The sequence below is a fragment of the Mus musculus genome, chromosome 19 (assembly GCF_000001635.26).
Source record: "Mus musculus strain C57BL/6J chromosome 19, GRCm38.p6 C57BL/6J".
Classification (NCBI taxonomy): Eukaryota; Metazoa; Chordata; class Mammalia; order Rodentia; family Muridae; genus Mus; species Mus musculus.
In genome coordinates this window covers 33,122,097-33,142,975 of record NC_000085.6, presented here as the reverse complement: position 1 = coordinate 33,142,975, position 20,879 = coordinate 33,122,097, and the positions used below count along the sequence as shown (strand labels likewise).

The 20,879-nt window shown below is 41.1% G+C and overlaps 1 long non-coding RNA gene and 1 pseudogene across 3 annotated transcripts in view; one reads left to right on the top strand and one right to left on the bottom strand.

Annotated features, from left to right (window-relative positions):
• Window positions 1-5,236, top strand: part of Rnls (renalase, FAD-dependent amine oxidase) — a 254,556-nt pseudogene extending 249,320 nt beyond the window's left edge. Inside the window, exon 7 of the transcript NR_160911.1 lies at window positions 4,702-5,236. The product of NR_160911.1 is annotated as a renalase, FAD-dependent amine oxidase, transcript variant 1, non-coding (transcript). The remainder of the gene's footprint in view (window positions 1-4,701) is intronic.
• Window positions 5,237-9,585: 4,349 nt separating this feature from the next.
• Window positions 9,586-20,577, bottom strand: Gm29946. 2 transcript variants are annotated; one of them, XR_386660.3, is made up of 5 exons: window positions 19,936-20,315; window positions 19,422-19,751; window positions 12,631-12,746; window positions 10,473-10,560; window positions 9,586-9,778 (listed from the first exon to the last, which is right to left on the bottom strand). It is a non-coding gene; the product is annotated as a predicted gene, 29946 (long non-coding RNA). The 2 variants fall into 2 exon arrangements; XR_877820.2 differs by lacking the exons at window positions 9,586-9,778; window positions 10,473-10,560 and having other exon boundaries at window positions 12,426-12,746; window positions 19,936-20,577.
• Between the last annotated feature and the right edge of the window lie 302 nt (window positions 20,578-20,879).

The window sequence follows — 20,879 nt, the reverse complement described above, 5'->3', positions numbered from 1 at the left end:
TATATCCTGTTTCCATGAAAACTATGATTCCCTTAGTTTTAGACTTGAAACATTTTGAAAATATTGCTACCTGAATATCTAAGACATTAGAAGTTTCCTCCCTTCCCTAATGTTTCACGGACAAATCAAATAATCCAATTTATTAAAATTCTACCTAAGCAGAAGTTAAAAGCTCTAGTTGAATACCCAAGTATGTGCTTCTCTGTCCCTAATATGTGCTACTTTGCTACCCAAAGGACTATATCTCTAAGGGTTCAAGTTTATCTTCTGTATATATATATGATTCTATAAAGTAGCCCCCAGAAAGGTATGAATATCAAGCTGTCAGTATTGTGCTTGTGTGTGAGTAACAGGGGGACCTCAAAGTCTTTGTCTCTTGTTAAAGCAAAATAGAAGGGCTAGGAAGAGCTTTTTGTTAGAACACTTGCCCAGGATGCCACCCAGCCTAGTCAAATTTGTGAGCTTTGGGAAATGCCAAGGACCAACCTCAGCTGGGAGAGGGGTTCTGAGGAAAGGGTATTTGGGACAGGCAAAAAGAAGGACTTGAAGTCAGTCACTGGGTACACACTGACAGCCTTTTGTTCTGCTCAAGACAGCCCTTTAGATATCTCAGCTCTTGAAGACCAAAGCCCAGTCTTTTATTTACATATCAATTCAATTGTTTACTCAGGTTCTGCTTTTTCTCTTGAAATAGCATTTTATGATCCTTAATTCTTAGAAAAAGACAGCAAATACATTTTTTAACACAGCAATAAATTCAGAGATCTGCCTTTTTATTAACACATAAAAGTATAGACAATAAGCTACCTGGGTGGGATCCAGCTCTGAGATCACCACTTCCTAAATCTCTTTATCTACTTCTTTAATACCTTTCTGATAAGATGACTTATAGCTGCCTTTGTTCTTTTGGGCCCATGAAGCCCATCATGAATTCATAGTGCATTCTTATATTTTGCATAATTGAGAAGTTATATATTCTTGAACTCTTGTGTTTTCAAAGTTCTTTCCCACAGCCTTAAGGGCTGTCCTGAAGGTCATAGCGTTTACCATTTTGCTAAGGACTTTAGACACACCTGAACTCATGCTGTCTCTGATTATCATGGAGACCTTAACCTTGGCAAAGAGGACATTCTCCTGAAGGAACATACAGTAAAATATACAAACAAGGCTTACACCTACCAACCATCAACACTCTTGGAGGACCACACCGTACTGGCTCTGCTCCTGGAGCAGGAACTGTGTCACATCTCTTCCAAATGGTCAAGCAGGATTCAGCAGGGAAAGACCCTGTCTAAAAAGACAGAAGTTGATAAGTTGAAAAGTTGCTAACCTCTTGCCTCCTCATGTACATACCCACATTAACACATCACATATACACACAGAAGCACATATACACACAGAAGCATATATATACACACAGAAGCACACACCCAAAATAAATTCTAAGGATATGTGTTACCTCGATCTAGAATCTAAAAATCTCCATACCATAGTCCAAATAATGTGAGTCACATGTATTCATTCTTTTCCTGATGTTAGAGGGAACAAAAATCTTTCTAGTCTCTACTGCAGAACCCTTCATGAAGCCATGGATAAAGAGAGCCGCCATGTGATGGTTTATGTGAAAAGCTGTGCCATGAAGGCTGGATGAGTTTCCATGGTTGTAAGTGTATCTATGCTGGTATTCTATAGAGGTTGCATACCCTCAGTAGCCAGCTATCTCAGTGTCCAACTAAATTTAACTCCTGCTTATTTTCTTAGCCTGTGAAGGCTTAATAGCATCATCTAGTTGATCCTGTGGATACTTTTTCCTGGAAATAACCTTCACCTCCATCATTTCAAATATTATAGACCTTGTTATAAGAACAAAATAAATCTCGAACTTCAGCTTATTTTTCTCCCTTTAAGTAGTAAATTCTACATATTCAATGGGAAATTTTATGTTATAATTACTATATTTTTAGTATTTGAAAGTCTATATCCCTTCTATCTGTACTTTCTACCATATCCCTTCCTCTATACTACCCCACCTCAACATTTTTGCATACATACCCACAGTGACCTACAGCGTTTACATATGCTGTTCTTTCCCTTAGAATGACCTTGACTGCCAGAGCCATGCATCCATCAGACTCCCATAGTCTCTAACATGGATTGGTAGTATTCTATTACTCCAAGTATGCAATGCAGCCTACAAATGCTGAACAACCCCTCAACATATAGGAGGTGCTCAGTAAACAGAAGGAGGTCACTCTCTGGTCTAAGACAAGGATGGGATACTGTAAAATTCAACCCCCTCCTCACTCTACCCCAACCCTGCCCCCAGTGCTGAGAGAAGACAAATGAGAACAGTGCTCAGAAATTACATGAGAAAAGAAGGGGGAAAGTAGGGGTGTCTTGCTCTGTTTAGCCTGCTTTACAGTATAACATACTGGGGGGTGGGGTCATATGTGCAAAAGAATGGTATTTCTCACAGTCCTGGAGAGTGGAATAGCCAAAGCTATGGCAAGTTCAGTGTCTGGTGAGGTCCTGTTTTCTTCATAGTTGGTGGATTTTAGCTCCTGTGTAAGAAGCTGTCAACAACAGTTGCTGGGCCTGTATAAGGGCATTGATCTTTTGCAGAGCCTTTCACATTCCAAAAGGTCCTTTCCTCAAATACCATCACCATTGTGGTTAGGAGTTGTCTAACTAGGGTTACTAATGCTCTATGAAGCATTGTGACCATAAAGCAAGTAGAGGAAGAAATGGTTTATTTGGCTTACACTTCCATATCACCATTTATTATAGAAGGAAGTCAGGACAGGATCTCACGCAGGGCAGGAACCTAGAGACAGGAGCCATGGAGGAGTGCTGTCTACTGACTTACTGTTTCTCATGGCTTTGCTCAGCCTGCTTTCTTATAGAAACCAGGACAGCATCCCAGAGATTTCACAACCCACCATGGGCTTGTCTCTCCCCCATCCATCACAAAATAAGAAAATGCCCTGCAGACTTGCCTGAAGCTTGCTTTTATGAAGGCTTTTTCTTTCTTCTTCTTCTTCTTCTTTTTTTTTTTTTTTTTAACTTAATGTGTCTTTTTGGTGGTGGTGGTGGTGGTGTATTTTTTTATTTACTTTATATCCCTACCTCATCTTCCTCTCCCTCCTCTTCTCCCAGTCCCTCCCTCCCCCCTCTCCTCTTCCCATCCTCCAGTCCTCTCTTTCTCCTCAGAAATGTGAGTCCTCCCATGGATTTCAACCCACCTTGGCATGCCAAGTTCCAGTAGGAATAGGTGCATCTTCTGTTGTGGCAAAGCAAAGCAGGCAACAGAGTCAGATATAGCCCCTGCTCCTGCTGTTAGAATTCCCCCATGAAGACCGAGCTGCACAACTTTTATATACATGATAAGGGCCAAGGTCCGTCCCACACATGTCCTCTGCTTGGCTGTTCAGTCTCTGTGGGCCCCCAAGTCATTTCTTGTTTGTTTGCTTGTTTGTTTGTTTGTTTGTTTGTTGCTACTTATTCACTTTACATCCTGATCACTGCCTGTATCCCAGTCATGCCTTCCCATGATCCTTCCTCCTATTCCCTTCTCCTCTGAGCAGATGAGAGCCCCCTGGGTATCCCTCAACCCTGGCACTTCTAGTCTCTGTGGGGCTAGGCCCATCCTCTCCCACTGAGGCCAGACAAAGCAGTCTGGCTAGAAGAACATATTCCACAGACAGGCAACAGCTTTTGGGATAGCCCCTGCTCCAGTCATTCAGGACCCACATGAAGGTCATGCTGCACATTTGCTACATGTGAGCATGGAGGCCTAGGTTCAGCCCATGTATACTCTTTAGTTGGTGGTTCAGTCTGTGAGAGCCCCAAGGGTCTAGGCTAATTGACTCTGTTGGTCTGCCTGTGGAGTTCCTATCCCCTTCAGGCCTCACAATCCTTCCCCCTATTCTTCCATAGAGTCCCCAAGCTCCATCCACTGTTTGGCTGTGGGTGTCTGCATCTGTCTGAGTCAGCTGCTGGGTGGAGCCTCTCAGAGGACAGCCATGCAAGACTCTTGTCTGCAAGCATAACAAAGAATCATTAATACTATCCGGGATGGGTGCTTGCCCATAGGATGGGTCTCAAGTTGAGCTGGTCATTGGTTGGCCATTCCCTCGGTCTGTCCTCCAACCTCAATCCCTGTATTCTTCTAGACAGGATAAATTTTGGTTGAAAATTTTATGGGTGGATTGGTTTCCCTATAGCTCTACTGGGGTTCCTGCCTGGCTACAGGAGGTGGCCTCTTCAGGTTCATTATCCCCATTTGTGAATAACAGCACTTGTGAGTCACAGCTAAGCTCATCCCCAGTGATTCTTGGGTGCCTCCCTTATCCCATGTCTCTGTCATATGAGCCCAGGTTATTGTTAATTGAGTTTTTCTCCTCTCAGATGACTTTATCTTGTGTCAAGTTGACATAAAACTATCCAGCATACGAGTGCACATATGAATTTGGAGATGGTAGATAAGAATTCAAGCCATAGCATCTACAAATCTAGAAAATCAGTGTATTTCCAGTTATTTGATAATTGAATATATGCAAATATTTTGACAAGGGGGAACCTTTGGGATATTCCAAGTTTTTCCACACATAAAATTTTAATTTCTCCAGGTAGCAAAAGCCTGGTGGGCATTACCATGGCTGAATGTCAACTACAATTTTTTCTTTATTTTTGCTTTTCCAGGTTACAAGCTCAGTTTCCGACAGACCTGGTCAGATGACTCTTCATCTCAAGCCTTTCCTGGTGTGCGGAGGGGATGGATTTACTCACTCCAACTTCAATGGCTGCATCTCCTCTGCCCTGAGTGTCATGAAAGTTTTAAAGCGTTATATTTAGTGTCTGTGTTCTTGTTCTCTACATTTACTTTAGGATTTTTGTTTTCACAATCCTCTGTTATTAATTGTTCTATTTTCCTTTCTGTGAAGAGAAATTACTTTGGAAAATGTCTTCACTTACTGTTATTTTTAATATGAAATATAAAAACAATGTTATAATTTTGATAGCTACCACCCATAGTAAAGTGATAACTTCTTAGGCTATATTTCTTCCTCACTTTTCTGACTTTATTACTAATCCTTATTGGAGAAAAATGGTGCTTCTAAGTCACAAATAACCCAAGCCCAGAATTATACTAAACCAAAGTTCTCATTCATGGAAAATCTTTATTATCCTTTTGAAAACTTCAGTTCTAAATAAATAACAGTTACTACCAAATGTCGTTTTATAGCCTCACATGTATTATTGGACCGCAAGATTTCTCACATGGGATAATTTTAGCTTCTCATTTACTTTCCGAAGCTCTGGGTCACATAGACTACAGTTTGAAGAACTGATTGACCCACAACGGGACCCCCTGTAGTTTGTCAGAAAATGACATGAATCATCTTCATCTTCCAAGTCACACAATGCTTTTTGCCCTTAAACCAAATTCCAGTCTTCGTATGTGAGATAAAAGTTAAATAGAAACTGAGAGGAAGTCTATCAATCTTTAACACCAGGTACCCTGTGGCTGGCGCTGTCTGTTATGACACTTGGACTATGTCATAGGTAATGAATTTTCTGTTGTTCAACAAAAATTCTCCTAAAAAGAAAATAGGTTCATTTCAAATCACTTGAAATTTGCTAACTTAGCAGTTTGGCATGTCACCTATATACTTTAGTAGTTGGTCCCATCATTGCTGGCTTGAGAGAAATTAAACCTCAGATTTCCAAGCAAGCTATGTGTTGTTAATTTGGAAAGCAAAATAATGCTATTTTGTCTTTTAAAAAAAGATTATATGGGTGTAAGAATAAATGTTGCTAATACTGTTAATAATAATACTAGCTAATACTCATGCTAGTTTGGTAAAGTGACAGTAGTTGGTTCTTCTGTAAAATCTATAATCTCATGAGCCTTGGGGGAGTTGGCTAGGTTTCCAGTATTAGACATGATTTTCATCTTGCTGAGAAGGTTTGAGTCATATTAGACAGCAGTTGGTTACTACCAAAATATAAGTGCCACTATTGCAGCTTTGGAGATATCTTGCCATGCTGGTTCATTGTTCTGCTCATAGGTATCACAAACAAATAGGACTATTGATTCCTTCCCTCTCTTGTTAGCCAGCTTGCATAGCACCTTTCAGTATTGTGGAAACTAGTCTCAGAGAGGAGGCTTTCAGTCAGACCCAGCCCTTTTCTTCTGTGCCCTGCTTCCAAAGTGCATAGTGTCTCCAACAATAGAGTCTTACCTTCAATCTCCAGAGGCAGCAAAGGGCAAAAGCAATAGGATATACTCTTTAGAGATATCTCTTGGATTCCTCTGGCCAACAATTCAAATGGGGTTTTTTTTTTCCCATGGCTAGTGGTGGTTTTTGTTAGTCTATGGTTGTTGTAGTAGCATTGTCTGCCTAAATAGCATAACTTCATCTAAACTATATTATCCCTCATCAAAGAAGTCTCTCTTTGTCAGATGGAGACCACTGAAAACCACAACTGGCCAAATGCAAAGAACAACTGATCATTAGCTACCTAGCCCCAGTGGATAAAACTACAATGCAACTACTGTATGCTCAGAGAACATCTTGGCAGAGGGAGCAGAAAGGTTGTAAGTGCCAAAGGACCAGGAAATCTGCTGTGAAATTGTGTCTCCTAGAAATAACAGGGAAGATACACCCATGATATCTCAGTGTGACTATCTAAACGAGACCTGAACAAGGACACCAATAGACATGTTAGGGGAAATCCCATGGAGCCTCACCCTGAACACTGAACTGTGGGCAACTAAGGAATGCTGAGAGAGGGGAAATTGGTATTTCCCAGGGAGAAACCTCCTATCCATTTATCAGTACCAAGTGGTCAGCTCTGAGATCACATGCAGAAAGAAATACTAAACAGACTCAGCAAATTTTATGTATGTATCTATCCATACATGTAACAATAATAATCAAAGAAAAAGAGACCATGAAATTAAGAGTAGAGATTGGATAAGGGAGGGTTGGAGGGAGGAGAGGGAAAGGGAGAAGTTGTGTAATTTTATTTTTAATGATGATGATGGTGGTGGTGGTGATGATGATGAACATGATGAAATTTTAATTTTTAAATAACTTTTTAAAAGATTTAAGGCTGGCCTCAAATTTGCTATTAACAAAAGATGGCCTTGAGTTTATGATCCTCCTGCATGTACCTCTTAAATGCTGGGATTACATGTGTGTACTACTGTCTTGGTTACTTTCCTATTGCTGTATTGAAACAGCATGAACAAGACAACTTGCAGACAAAAAGAGTAGTTTATTGGAGCTAACAGTTTCAGAGGATGAGTCCATGACCAGCATGGCAGGAAGCTTGGCAGCAGGCGGGCAGACATGGCACTGGGGCAATATCTAAAAGCTTACATCGTGAGGCAAAACCAAACAGTAGAGAGAGCTAACTGGAAATGACATGGACTTTTGAAACCTCAAAACCCACGAGTTGGCAGACCTCCTCCAATAAGGCCACACTTCCTGGTCCTTCCAAACAGTTCCACCAACCAGGAAGCAAACACTCAAGTGCATGTCCCATTCCACTCAAGTATATGGGGGCCATTCTCCTTCAAACCACCATGCCCTGTTCATGTGATGCTGGGCTAGGCTTTTTGTATGCTAGACAAGTACTCTACCTCCTGAACTACCTCCAGCTCCTATTTCATTTCAAAAGCAAAGAAATAATTGTCTCAGCTTCTAAACTAGGAAACATTTATCCAAGGTGTTTGTCCCTTGGTAGTGTTTAAATTACATTCATCTGCTTGTATGTAGGTATGTCACATGCATACCTATACAAGCACTGACAGAGCTTTCTGGTTTATCAACAAGTTAGGATCTGTTCTTCTGGCATGTGAGGATATCTTGCCTTTTATCAATAAATGGGCAAAACTAAAATACAGAAATGCCTGCATACGGCTAATGTTGCTTCATTTGAAAGCGTAGATAGGAAAAAGAAAATGTAGTTTCTGATATAAAATAATGAAAATTGATTTATTGCATGATTCTGGTCCATGTTTGATACATATTTGTCTTTATTTTTTCTTGAAATACCGAAAAATCCATTCAACTGTCTTTACTATTTTGTTTTAAACAGATATACATCTGAAGTCATTGGACAGAAAATGTCCTGAACCTTTATGAACCATGGAATACTTATGTCCTACAAGGGAGGGAAAACCTGTAAAGAGGAAAATACATTAGTTATAGAATCATTCTTGCAAGACATTCCTAAGACATTTCATAGCTCTTCATTCTATGCATATTATCCCATGACTTCTGTACGTTTGTTAAGACGTTACAACATGAGCAGAGACTCCATCCTCCCCAATAAAGAGTTCATTGTCACCTCACTGTTTCAATCGTGCTGAAGATGTCTGCCGCATTTGAACTTCAACCTGCTTCTTTCCCTTTAGAAAAGAAATAGCTAAGGAAATCCATGTCCTAGTAGCTATTGGAAGAATGCTATAAAAGACCGCAGGGCAAAGATGTCCACCATTACCCCCTCAGAAGATGGGAGTCAGCCAGGCTTAGAACAGTGTTCGGATGTATTTCTACTTCGCAAGACCACACATCACCACCGTATTTCCAAGTAAGGACTTTTATTAGTCAAGCCAGCCAGGGAAAGCTGCTGTGTTTTGAAAGGAGCATATTCAAGTGAGAAACGACTTGAGCAGTAGGGTGATTTAATACTTGTTAGCTGATAAATATAGCTTTTGCCAGAATAAAACTTTATGATGCACGTTGAAAAGCTTAATTACTGAACTGTCTGCATCTTGCTCAGGCTGCAAGGGTGACAAATTACAGCCGCAGAATAGTGTTTGCTCCTTTGGCATTTCTGAAGGAGAAGGGAATGCCTAAAATCACCAAGAAAGCAGTAATAATCCCAGACCAGATATTACTGGTGAGAAAAAGGATACTGCTTTGAGTCACCAAGCCTTCTGCACATAATGCCATCCTACCAACCCCCCTGCCCCACCTACCCACCACCTTGTTAAATGAAAAAGCATAAGGCCAGCTTTAGGTTCTTCTGGCATTTCATCCTTATCACAGTACGAGAGGGTTTATCCTTCCATGCTTCATCTTCCCAATGCCCCTGTGAAATAATCAGGACAGGAAATTCTTGTCCACATTTAACAAATAAAGAAACCAAGGCCTAGAGATCAGCCAACCAAGGTCATATAATGACATGCCAGGACAATAACGCACACTTCCCGTGACCCATTTCTATTACTGGAACCACTCAGCTTCCAGATGAACATGACAATTACAGCTGGCTGAAATAGTCGTCGGGGTACAGTCCACACCATGTGGTCCTCTTACTGCAGCTTCATTTCAGAGAGCTAACGCTAATCCCGGCATGCTATGTATGGGGGTCTGGTATGGAATAAAATCCCAGAAGTACTAGCTAAGTAATTAGTACTCCACTGGCTGGTTTATCAATTTCTGGTGAGAGGAGGGGGTGGGGCTCAGGAGGACACTTGCTATGGGAATAGCTGCATCCTAATGACACTGATTTACTACCATTCAGGAGTGCATACCTCACCTCTTGTCTGTTCTTCCTTCTGTCAATGTGTCTCTTGTCTTTTTGTCCCCCTTACTTCATTCTCTTCTCTTCTGCCTTCTTCTCTTTCTTCCTTTCCAGTCGTTTCTCCTACTCTTTGCTGATAATTTCCGCGTGTAAATCCAGTATCATTGTGACCCACACTTGAGATCCATTGTGTTTTAGCACAGCAGGATTGTTGTGTCGGCTGTTACCGTTGTTTCTAAAATTTAAAATATCTGATGTTACTATTCATCCGCTCTAGTTTCTGATTTCCAAAAGCCAAGCAAAATCTAACGCAAAACTTTAAAAACTGTCTGTAGCTTTCAGTGACCTCAGGGCTAATAGCCTGAAAAACTATGTGATCTCTTTACACTAGTGGCTTGTGTTTCCTGGCATACATGTGCAAAAGTGTAGCCAGGTCTATAGTGAATGCTTGTGATATAATATCAGTCCCCACTCTAAGAGTCTATCTGGGGAAAGCAAAACCCAAGGGGTAAGATTTAGGGCAAAGGCAAAGGTGCCGTTCATTAGATTTCTGGTGCTATCTGAAATACTTGAGGCTAGATGCTCTATAGAGAAAAGCAATTTCTTCTGTCCACAGCTCTGGAAGCTTGTTATCAGCTTCTGTGAGTCTCACGGCATAAGGAGGGACGATAATGCAGGGAGCGGGGGAAGATCACATAATAGATAGGAAGCCAGAGTGACCCGATTTATCTCAGATCCACACATGGATCCATTCCTCCTTGATCCTATGCTACGCAGAAAATCCTTTCAGGCCAGCCTATAACATCCCCTGGAGTGAGATCCATGTTGTAATGATTGAAAGGATTTCATTCCTCACTGTATGACCTTGAGGCAATTACTAAATCTCACTAGACTCCATTTGCTGTGAAGACTGAGTCAATGGTATGTACCTGATAAAGGACGGACAGGGGAAGGAGAGTCGAGTAGGTCCTTGCTGTGTCCCAAAGGCTGTGAATGTTGATTTTTCTCGGCTTTTACCTGAGACATAGAAAGGCAGCTGTTTAGGTATGTGTGCATGAATAGCAAATGTTTTAGTAACTTTTATATTTCTGTGATAAAGCACATGTAGATCAACTTTTAGAAGAAAAAGATTGTTAGCCTCACAGATGCAGAGTGTTCGAGTCGATGATGTCAGAGCAGAGGCATGGTGGTTGGAGCCAGGAGCTGAGGGCTTTGTCTTAAACTGCAAGGACAGGGCAGCCAGGACTATACAGAGAAACCCTGTCTTGAAAAACCAAAAAAAAAAAAAAGGAAGTAAACTGGGATTATCTCGTGGCTTTTGAAACCTGGAGTGGTTTGAATGGGATGGGCATCACAGGCTCACGTATTTGAACGGCTGATTGCCTGTTGGTGTGCTGTTTAGGAAGGATTAGGAGGTGTGTCACTGGAGATGGGCTTGGAGATTTCAAAAGCTCACACCACACCCAGTTTCTCTCTCTCTCTCTCTCTCTCTCTCTCTCTCTCTCTCTCTCTCTCTCTCTCTTTCTCTCTCTCTCTCTCTCCTCCCATCTTGAAGGTCAAGTTCAAGTCCTGAGCTATTGTTCCACCACCATTATAGTCTGCCTGCTGTCATGCCCCACACCATGATGATCCTGGACTCACCTTCTAGAACAGTAAGCAAGCCCCAGTCAAGTGGTTTCTCATATAAGTTGCCTTGGTCATGGTGTCTCTTTACAACAATAGGACAGTAACTAAGATAAAATCTCATAGCTGGTCCCAGTGAGATACTTCCTCCACATATTCTAAACATAACCTATCTAAATAACACCACTGAGCATCAAGTATTCAAATGCCCAAGCCGATGGGGGACATCTCATACAAACCACCATGGCAAGCAATGGTAGAGCTCAGAAACTGAAGTATTCTGGCAGGCTGCATCAAAACCTTCATGAAGAGATGGCTCACTGGTTAAGGGCACATACTGCTCTTCCAGAGGGCCTGAGTTTGATTCTCAGCGCTCACATTGAGAGATTCACAATCATCTGTAACTCCAGCGCCAGGAGATCCAACACCACCTTGTGGCCTCTGAGGGCACTGGGCACAAAGGCACAGGTTGACACCCACATACACAAAAGTTTTTTAATGATAAAATTAAATTTAAATTAAAATAATAATAATAATAATAATAATAATAATAATAATATAATAATAATGATAAAATTAAATTTAAATTAAATTTAAAGAGAAACATCCCTTTCCTGCTCTTTTCCTTTTAGCACCTGTAAGTTGACAACCTGATTGGCCAAAAATCTGCCAACACGGTCCTTGGAAAGGAACCAGGTAGGGTCAACAGCAAGAGTGATACAAAATCGGAGCCTTCTCTGCAACAGACTGTCTTTTTCTTTACTGAATGCAAAGCACTGTGCATGTGAGTTGCATTGAAGATTGTGTACTTGATTTTAGAAATACCAAAACCTTGACAAGGGACACGTGGCTAAGTGGACAGAATCACGTGCTCTCCCTAGTCTTCAGTTGTAAGAGCTTTCAGTTCATAGTGGTTTTGTGAGACTGCTGCTTCCTAGAGGTATGATCCAAGGCCAATTCTTTATGCCTTATCATTTTATCTATAAAATGCAGATACTAATTGTAGGCATTGTTCTAGGGTTATGACATATGCTATAAAATATTTAGCATTATGTTCTATTCATAGAAGACCCCCAGTAAATGTCAGTTATTATTATTATTACCATCATCATCATCATTATCAGTGAGGTGTGACTTAGGAAAAGAGTCTCCTTTCGTGTCCATCACTGTAGCCATACCTAGCTAAGACTCAACTAGGAGCCAGCTGTATATCTGTAGAACTCATGGGTTACTGTACATAGATAGCATTGTAAGACTAGTTTCCAAGTGGCTTTTCTTTAAAAAACGTTTATTGAAAAGGAAAGAGACAAGGGAAAAGAGAAGGGAAGGAGTGGGAGAGGATCGAGAAAGGGAAGAAAGGAGGGGGGAGGAAGGGAGGGAAGGAGGAGGCAGGAAGGAATGGGGAAGGGAAAGGAGTGGGAGAAGAATAAGGGAGGGAGAGATTTGGTTTCAGAAAGCCCTTACAGTGAGCTAAAAGTCCATCCTTGCGAGAGGAGAGAACGCCCAAAGCTGCTCTCCCCCTGAGTAAAGTAAACATGGGTACTTCAGACCATTCCTTGCCGCTTACGAGTTGAAGATTTCTGCAAAAGAAGCAAGAAAATTGAGCAGAAAATTGCACCTGGGTACAGAAACCTGCTGAGTCTGCTTTATGATCTACTTGAAAATCTGGGGTTGTATATACTGATGTTTATTTAAAATACAAATAATTGAGTTACCTGGGGAATTTCAGTTGAGGTAATTCTTAACTATCCTATACTGTGCCATCTATTAAGTTAAGATCATTATAAAATGATTCGGTTTTTTTTTCCTGTTTTTGTTACTTATGAGTTTAGACAGCACAATGAAATCAAATGGGTTTTTTAAATACAAGGAATTGGCACTTCACTCAAATGTATTACACTCTATAGAAACATATTTTTGTCTTTTACCTTCACCTTGGATTCTTCAGTGCCCTGAATAGCACCTGACACACATTAAATGAAAAGTCAAAGGCTATGCAACATCAGCAGTTAGGATACAACACCGGGCTTTGTAATTGAGGCAGCAAAGAAATGAGAAGCTAACTTTTAAGAAAGTTGACCAGATAAATTAAGTACTTGCCATACAAAGACAAAAACTTAAGTTCAATGCCCAGAACCTGCATAAAAAACAGGGTACCCCTAACCAGTACTCTCCCCCCCCCCCCCCGCCCAGAGCTCTATCTAGCTGCATATGTATCAGAAGATGGCCTAGTCAGCCATCAGTGGAAAGAGAGGCCCATTGGTTGTGCAAACTTTATATGCCCCAGTACAGGGGAATGCCGGGGCCAAGAAGTGGGAGTGAGTGGGTGGGGGAGTGGGTGGGAGAGCTTGTGGGGGACTTTTGGGATAGCATTTGAAATGTAAATGAAATAAATACCTAATTAAAAAAATAAAGATTATAAAAAAAAAGAAAACGGGGTACCCTCTAATTAGTGGGTATCTCTGATGTCATGTAGTTAGCCCTAAAAACTTGTAATGGACTTAGCATATTGTATGTATCTATTTACTCATGTGTGCATGCACTGGTGTGGGTGTGTATGTGTAAAGAAAAGAGGCAGTAAATTTGAGATTGGAGAGGGAATCAGGAATGTGAGAGGAGTCAAAGAGACAAGAAGGGGGCGGTAAGCTTGTAAATACAGTAATGAAACATAAATGAAATTGAAAAAACAAAAACAAAACAAACAAAACAAAAACCAGGAACATCCCTAGGGCTTGCTAGTCAACCAGTCTAGCCAATGGTGAGTTTCAGTTTCCATTAAAAAATTAGGTGAAGTCATTGAGGCAAAAAAAAACCTAACATTGCCTTCTGACACACATGCACAATGACATGCACAATTGTACACATATGTAACACACAAACACACACATGACAAGTTGAAAAATAAATATTTTTAAAATGAGCATTGTAACTAAGCGCTACAAAGGCAAATATCACATCTGGCTTAGCTGACATCCATCATTAAAGCTAGCTGACCTGTAGCACATTAGGCCCTTCAATAAATAGGTGTTAAAGGGCCAAATGATTGAAAGTGAGCATACCTCATTTTTAGAAGCTGTCCTTGGCACAGAATACTCAAAGCAGGCTTTGCCTGTGTCCTTGGTGTGTGTGCCAGAGAGAAAGGAGGGCAGGGGACCCAGGCTTTCCTGGTAAACTTTCATCAGCACTGCTTTTGGTGGCATATTCTGCTGCTGGTGTTCATCTAGCAGTGTGCAATCAAAATTCATTGGATGATATTGTATTTTTCATATTCTTTCACTTAAAGAGTTGTCCTAAAAGTGTTAGGCCTGACACAATTGCCAATGCAGCTTTATACCATGTATTTTAAACACGATAGAAAGTATACTTATCCTTTCGTGAAATAATCAGATCATTTCCTGCAAACGAAAATCCTGCTAGAAAATAAGAAATTAGTAGGGCTGGAGAGATGACTCAGTGGTTAAGAGCACTGGCTACTCTACCAAAGGACCCAAGTTCAATTCCCAGCACCCACATGGTAGCTCACAATGGTCTTTAACTCCAACAACATTCACACGGACCTACATGCAGACAAAACACCAATGAACATAAAGAAATAAATAAAAATAAATAAATTCCAAAGAAAAAAGAAATTGGGAACTTAGTGGACATGTTACAGAGGAGGAAAGTGTCACTCAGTTGAGACCAGTTGTTCATCTTGGATGAATAACTCTACTACATAGTATAAGAAAGAGCTAAAAGAATCAGTATTGATAGTTGAAATTATAATGGTCTATAATTATTTCAATAGGTCCTGAAATTATGAAATTTCACTTTGTTATTCATAAAACCTTGTGAAATTTTTAGAAAAGATGAATTGCCTTAGAAGACAAAGATGATTATGAACTATAGCAAGCATCACAGCTAAGAGAAGATCAAGAGCATCACAGAGAAGGTAGAGCCTCCAAACTTGTGTGTCCTATACTGAGACCTGGAAAATACTTAAGATGGACAGATGCTGGAAAGAAAAGGCAAAATGATCCTTGTGGTCCATATAATTAGATTTGGAAGACTCAAGATATTTCACTGCTAGGCTAATGAGAAGTGAATAAAGAAGGTGAGCTATTATATTCAATAACCCATGGTTTTCTACATGCTCTAAAAAACAACACAAATGAATAAATCTTGCAAATAATGTCAACAAAAAAAACCCCGTAATCTAACTAGGAATAACCTAGGAAAGTATATATGGAATTCTATGGTGGGCTTTCTTCTAACCCCAAAACATAATTCTAAGTCAATCTAGAAATTATTAACAGGTTAAAACAATAATAAGGTAATAAGCATGTAGTTTTGGTCCACTGTAAAGACAAGCTAAATACATCAGTTTACAGTTGGCTCAAGAGTTGACACAAATCCATAGAACCATTATCTCTAATATAGTACTCCCTGTGATGGAGGAACAGTATAAAACCAATGAGAAACAAAAGAACTGTGTACAAAGTTATTTGAAGAAAATTTGCAAACTATTTGTCTTTAAAAATTGTGATTTTTTTTATTCTAACAACATATTACTTGTGCTTAAAAGGAAGAACATTGCATTATAAATCAGCAAGGATGAGCCCTCCTGCTGAAGAGTTACACTCACCCTATTTCTTTTCCTCTTGGTATCTCATTTAGTAAGAATAGTTAAATATTAAAACATTGCAGTAACTATACAGATACACAAATATATAGAAACATGTTTTGTCTTGGGAGTTATGAAATTGTATACATATGTGTATACGACTGTGTATGTGTGTGTGTGTGCCTGTGTGGTGTGTGTTTGTGCCTGTGGTGTTTGTGTGTGTGAGTGTGTGTGTGTGTGTGTGTGTGTGTGTGTGTGCGTGCGTGCGTGCGTGCGCACTCGCATGGTTTTAAAATTTTGGTCTGGGTCATGAGTAAACAAAAACATGTAAATAAGAAACCACAATATTATGCAAGTTTCAGCATACCAAATTGATAACTTTTTAAAACCATGAAATGCTATAAAGAATTGAAGAAAATCCTAGTGAAAGTGGAACGGTTCCCAACATTTCTGCATCTTGAGTTGTCAATGCATACTTTAAAAGAATAACTTTTAATTCATTACTGTTATATCTTAAGAAATCTTTTGTAAAAGTAAGGATAGACCAGCAACTGATACAAACAGATGCAGAGACCGACAGTTAAACATTCGGCAGAGCTTGGGAAATCCTGCTGAAGCAGGTGGGGGTTGTCGAGGGGGTTAGGAAGGATTGTAGGAGACAGAGGAGTCAAAGATACCACAAGAAAACTCTCAGGGTCAACAAAATTTAGCTCACAGGGGCTCACAGAGACTGGGACAACAACCAGGAAACCTGCAGGGGTCTGACCTACACCCTCTGTACATCATGCTATGGTTGTGTAGCTTTGACCATAATAATATGGGACTAACAGTGGGAGCAGGGCTGTCTTTGACTCTTTTGTCTCTTTTGGGACCCTATTCCTCGGACTGAGTTGCCTCTTCCAGCCTTAATATGAGGGGGAGGTGCCTGGTCTTACTATAGCTTGGTATGCATAGTTGAGATCCATGGGAGGCCTGCCCTTTTCTGAAAAAGAAATGGAGAAGAAGTGGGTAGGGGGTGGGGGGAGGGGGGAGGAGAAACTGAGGTTGGGATGTAATATATGAGAGAAGAATCAATTAAAATTTAAAAGACAACGATTTATCTACAACATAACTAAGAACAAGTCATAATAAAGAAAAACTGGGACTCACCTAAACACCACCAATGGGAAATAGTTGTGGTAGATCAGAGCAACAAAATGTAATGCAATCATTTAAAATGCCCTTTCAAAACATGCTTATTTCTTATAGTGTTCAGAGTAATTCATAATACACCATTATATGCTCTTTACTCTAAAAGCATAGGAGAGTGCATGCTCGTAGGAGAGGTTGGAGGGAGAAAGTTTAATTTATTTCAATGAAAGGATATTTTAAAACTATAAAGTGCATGTAATGTACAATTAAAATGCCCTGGGAGGCAAGATGAAGATCAGAAGCAGGAGAAACACTTTTGAACCTGATACTGGGTTTGGGTAAGATTGAGAGCACTCAGGTATCATGGTCCTAGACAAGAAAAAAAAAAATTTCAGGCAAAACTTTCCAATGTAGTGTGAGAAAATGTAGTAGTGAGAAAAGGCCATTCCAACTGTGCTTCCATCCTTGGCTGGGCCACAGCATCCAGAGAGGAGGACAGAGTAGAGGCTCCTGGGTTATGAAGCCCAGCCACCCTTGCAGAAGAAGTTCATGGCCAAAGCTGGGGTTTCATTCTCTCTCTCTCTCTCTCACTCTCTCTCTCTCTCTCTCTCTCTCTCTCTCTCTCTCTCTCTCTCTCTCTCTCACACACACACACACACACACACACACACACACACATACACACACACCAACTACGGAATTCAGAGACTTCCTTGATCAGACTTTTAAGGTTGCTGACAGTGGGAAGGTCCGAGTGATCATGATACTCACTGGTCTAAAGGCAACCTGGCTGTATGATACAAAATCAGGGTCAGCAGTGTGGATGCCAGGGCTTGGATGAAGGAGGGGGATAGAATCACTGGAAATTGGTCTACCCACCATTTGCTAACTTGGGTCTAGGGGCTTCACAATACATCCTGAATTTTAAAAAGGAGGGAAAATGGACTCTTTTCTTTGAACTGTCACAGAATTTAATAAGAAACTTAAATTCTGTCCAGAAGTAACTATCTGATGGTTCTAAAGTAAAACAGTTAGACGTACAGAAAGTCAGACAAACAAATGGATAGATTGAAAAAGACCAAAGATGTAGAAGTGACCAAACAAGAACTTTAGATGAAAGTTAAGCCGGGATGTCTGTGTTGAAGGGGCCTTAAAATGCCACTGAGGATGGATGTCTCACTAATGGAATCCACCTCCGGCCCTGGGTGGAAACATTATGTTCTGCTCTCTCCAAAGATTAGAACATTTTGTGCAACTGTCTCCTCCCTTAAGAAGTAATCCAACTAGGCCTGTCAATCACCTAGCCAAGAGACCGCCTCTCAGGAAGGCTGGTTCACATAAGCCATGCTAAAGGTAGGAGAGCAATAATTATCCCCTTAACAATATAATGCCTTTCTCTCCCAGAAACTCCACCCTCATCGTGGCCACTTAAGGAGCTGCAGGCACGCAGCTTTGTTAAGCAGGGTCCCTTTTCTGTCCCAGCTCAGAAGAGCATGTCTTCTCCTGTCCTCTCTTTGGTTATAGGCCTGTGCATGTTTTCCTTGCACTGTGGCCTTTCCTTGCTCTTTCTCTGAAGCTAGAGCTGCTTGCAGCCATGCAGCTGTGTGATGCTCTCCATTGTTGAACATTCCATCCTAGCTCCAACCCATGGCTTCCTCTCTCCTCCTTTCTTAGCTACTGCCAAGATTTACAGCCCGTGTCCTCTGTTGTTTTCTTTCCATCTCCAAACAAGGCCGTGAGCCTCCTTCTGAGTCTGTTTTTAAATACTTTTACCAACAAGACTGATAAGCCCAGAAAGGGGGCCCCAACTCACCTGGTAACATATGATGTTCAAAGTGCAGCCCAGTAGAATTTCTGGAAACATTTGGTTATTTTTATTTTATTTTGTTTTCTTTACATTTAAAATTATAACCCCCCCCCCAAAAAAATGCAAGAAATGTACCAAAGCAACTTCTTGACTTAAAATCAGACCCAGGAGAAAGTTCATAAAAGCCACATTAAATAAAGGACCTAAGATGCAGCTTATAAACTATGTATATAAAATGCATTGTGGATCTAGGCCTTCTTCAAGCTCAGGCCCAACAGCTTTCCCTGGGCCCAAATAGTAAGACATAAAGCTACTGGGTCAAAGAGTAGCCTTAGGAGAGACACACTTTTGGGAATGTGACTCAGTGAATACCCCTGCTGTAATGGCACCTCCTTTCCTCCTGGGTTGAGATTGGAGCAGTACTCCTCACATCTCCAGGACATACTGCATCACATTCTTTGAAAGGCATTGCAGAGCACAGTGAACTGTGTTCTAGAGTCCCTCGGCAGAGGGACAGCAGTGCACAGGAGCTCCTAAGAACAAATAGTTTCATTTGCTAAGAAATCTGTTTTTGTTTATTTTATTTTGTGGGATGTTTTGCTATGGGTTTTGGTTTTTAAGACAGGTTCTCCTATAGCCCAGGCTGGTGTGGAACTAGAAAGCTGAGACCTAGAATTTTTGGTCCAGCCTCATCCTTCAGATTGCTAGGATTACCTGCAGGTGCTGCTGTGCTTAGCTACTAAGATGCTTTCTTGAGGAAACAGGTACTTAGAGTATAATGCAACCTTCTTCTCAGACCAAAATGCTGAGTGTTTGGTTGAGGCTCCTTCTCAGGCCAGATCCAAACCACATGTAACTCATGTGTGACTTCAGACGAGAGACTCCAGTTGTCATAAGTTGAAATGAAACAGGATAGGGTGAGTAACCCCACATGAAACAAGCTGACTCCTCTTAGGCACTCAGGGATCTTGAGTATCTACTGAACTGAAGGACACAGGCATGATCCTGGGCTTTCTTGTCTGCTAGCACAGAAGTTTTCTGTCCCTGAGAAGAAAAATCAGAGGCTGGCTCAGCATCAGTGGCCCCTGGGGCTTTGAGGGCCATCCCAGATATATCACACCTGGAGACTTAGAGAGGCACGCTCCAGGCCAGAGACACTCAGCATTTGTCTGAGAGTAGCTCATGGGGAACTGAAAGTGGGATTACTCGAACTGAAAACTGTCCTTACCAGGTGATTCCATCCTTGACGCAAGTCTTGGATGTGCAACCCATGAAGCCCACACAGGCATCTGCTCACCAGAGAACAGGACTAGATATCCCCAACTTGACTCAGAGATTTCCACAGTGTTGGAAGTGAAGACTCTTCCACGTCAATCAAAATCACTCAATTGCTTAATTCTGTGTAGTTGTGGTGAAGATGACGTTCATCAAAGATAGGCTCCAATTTCACATGCCAAAGAGAGGAAATGATTGTTACCACATCACCATAGTGACCCCATCACCTCATGGTGACTCCATCAATTCTCAGTGACCCCCGACAGCATCATAGTAGCTAACCCTGGTCACCTTACAATAGTTCCCATCACCTCACAATGACTCCCACATCCTCATAGTGACCCCCCATCAACCTCAAATGACCCCCCATCACCTCAAATGACCCCCCACAATTTCATAGTAAGCTCTGTCACCTCACAACAACCCCCACAACCTCATAGTGACTCTCCTCCCCCAGCTCAGTCTTTGCAGACCACCAGAACACCTAGAACAGCACTTTGTCCATCAACAGCAGAGGCCACCTCAGGCACAAAGTCTCGTTCTACAGCAGACAAGGGAAGAGATTTCAAAGAAATGTCTTCTTCTTTCCTCCAAAGCAGAAATTTGTGCATTCTGTTTTTAAGTGAGAAACTTTCTCTCAAATCAAACCAACCAGAAAAATGTTTCCCATTCGCTTGATAGTCGGGATCACGTGGCATGTTTGCTACATGCCCATGTTGAACTGAGTTTCCCGAGGATGCTAAGTAGAAAGAGCTTGAGTTTCTTTCACAGAAATCACAGCAACCAGAAGTCAGCCCTGCAAGATAGCTCAGCAGTAGAGATATTTGCTGCCTGATTCCCATCCTAGCAACGCATATGGTGAAAGGAAAGGGCTAACTCCCACAGATTGTTCTTTGA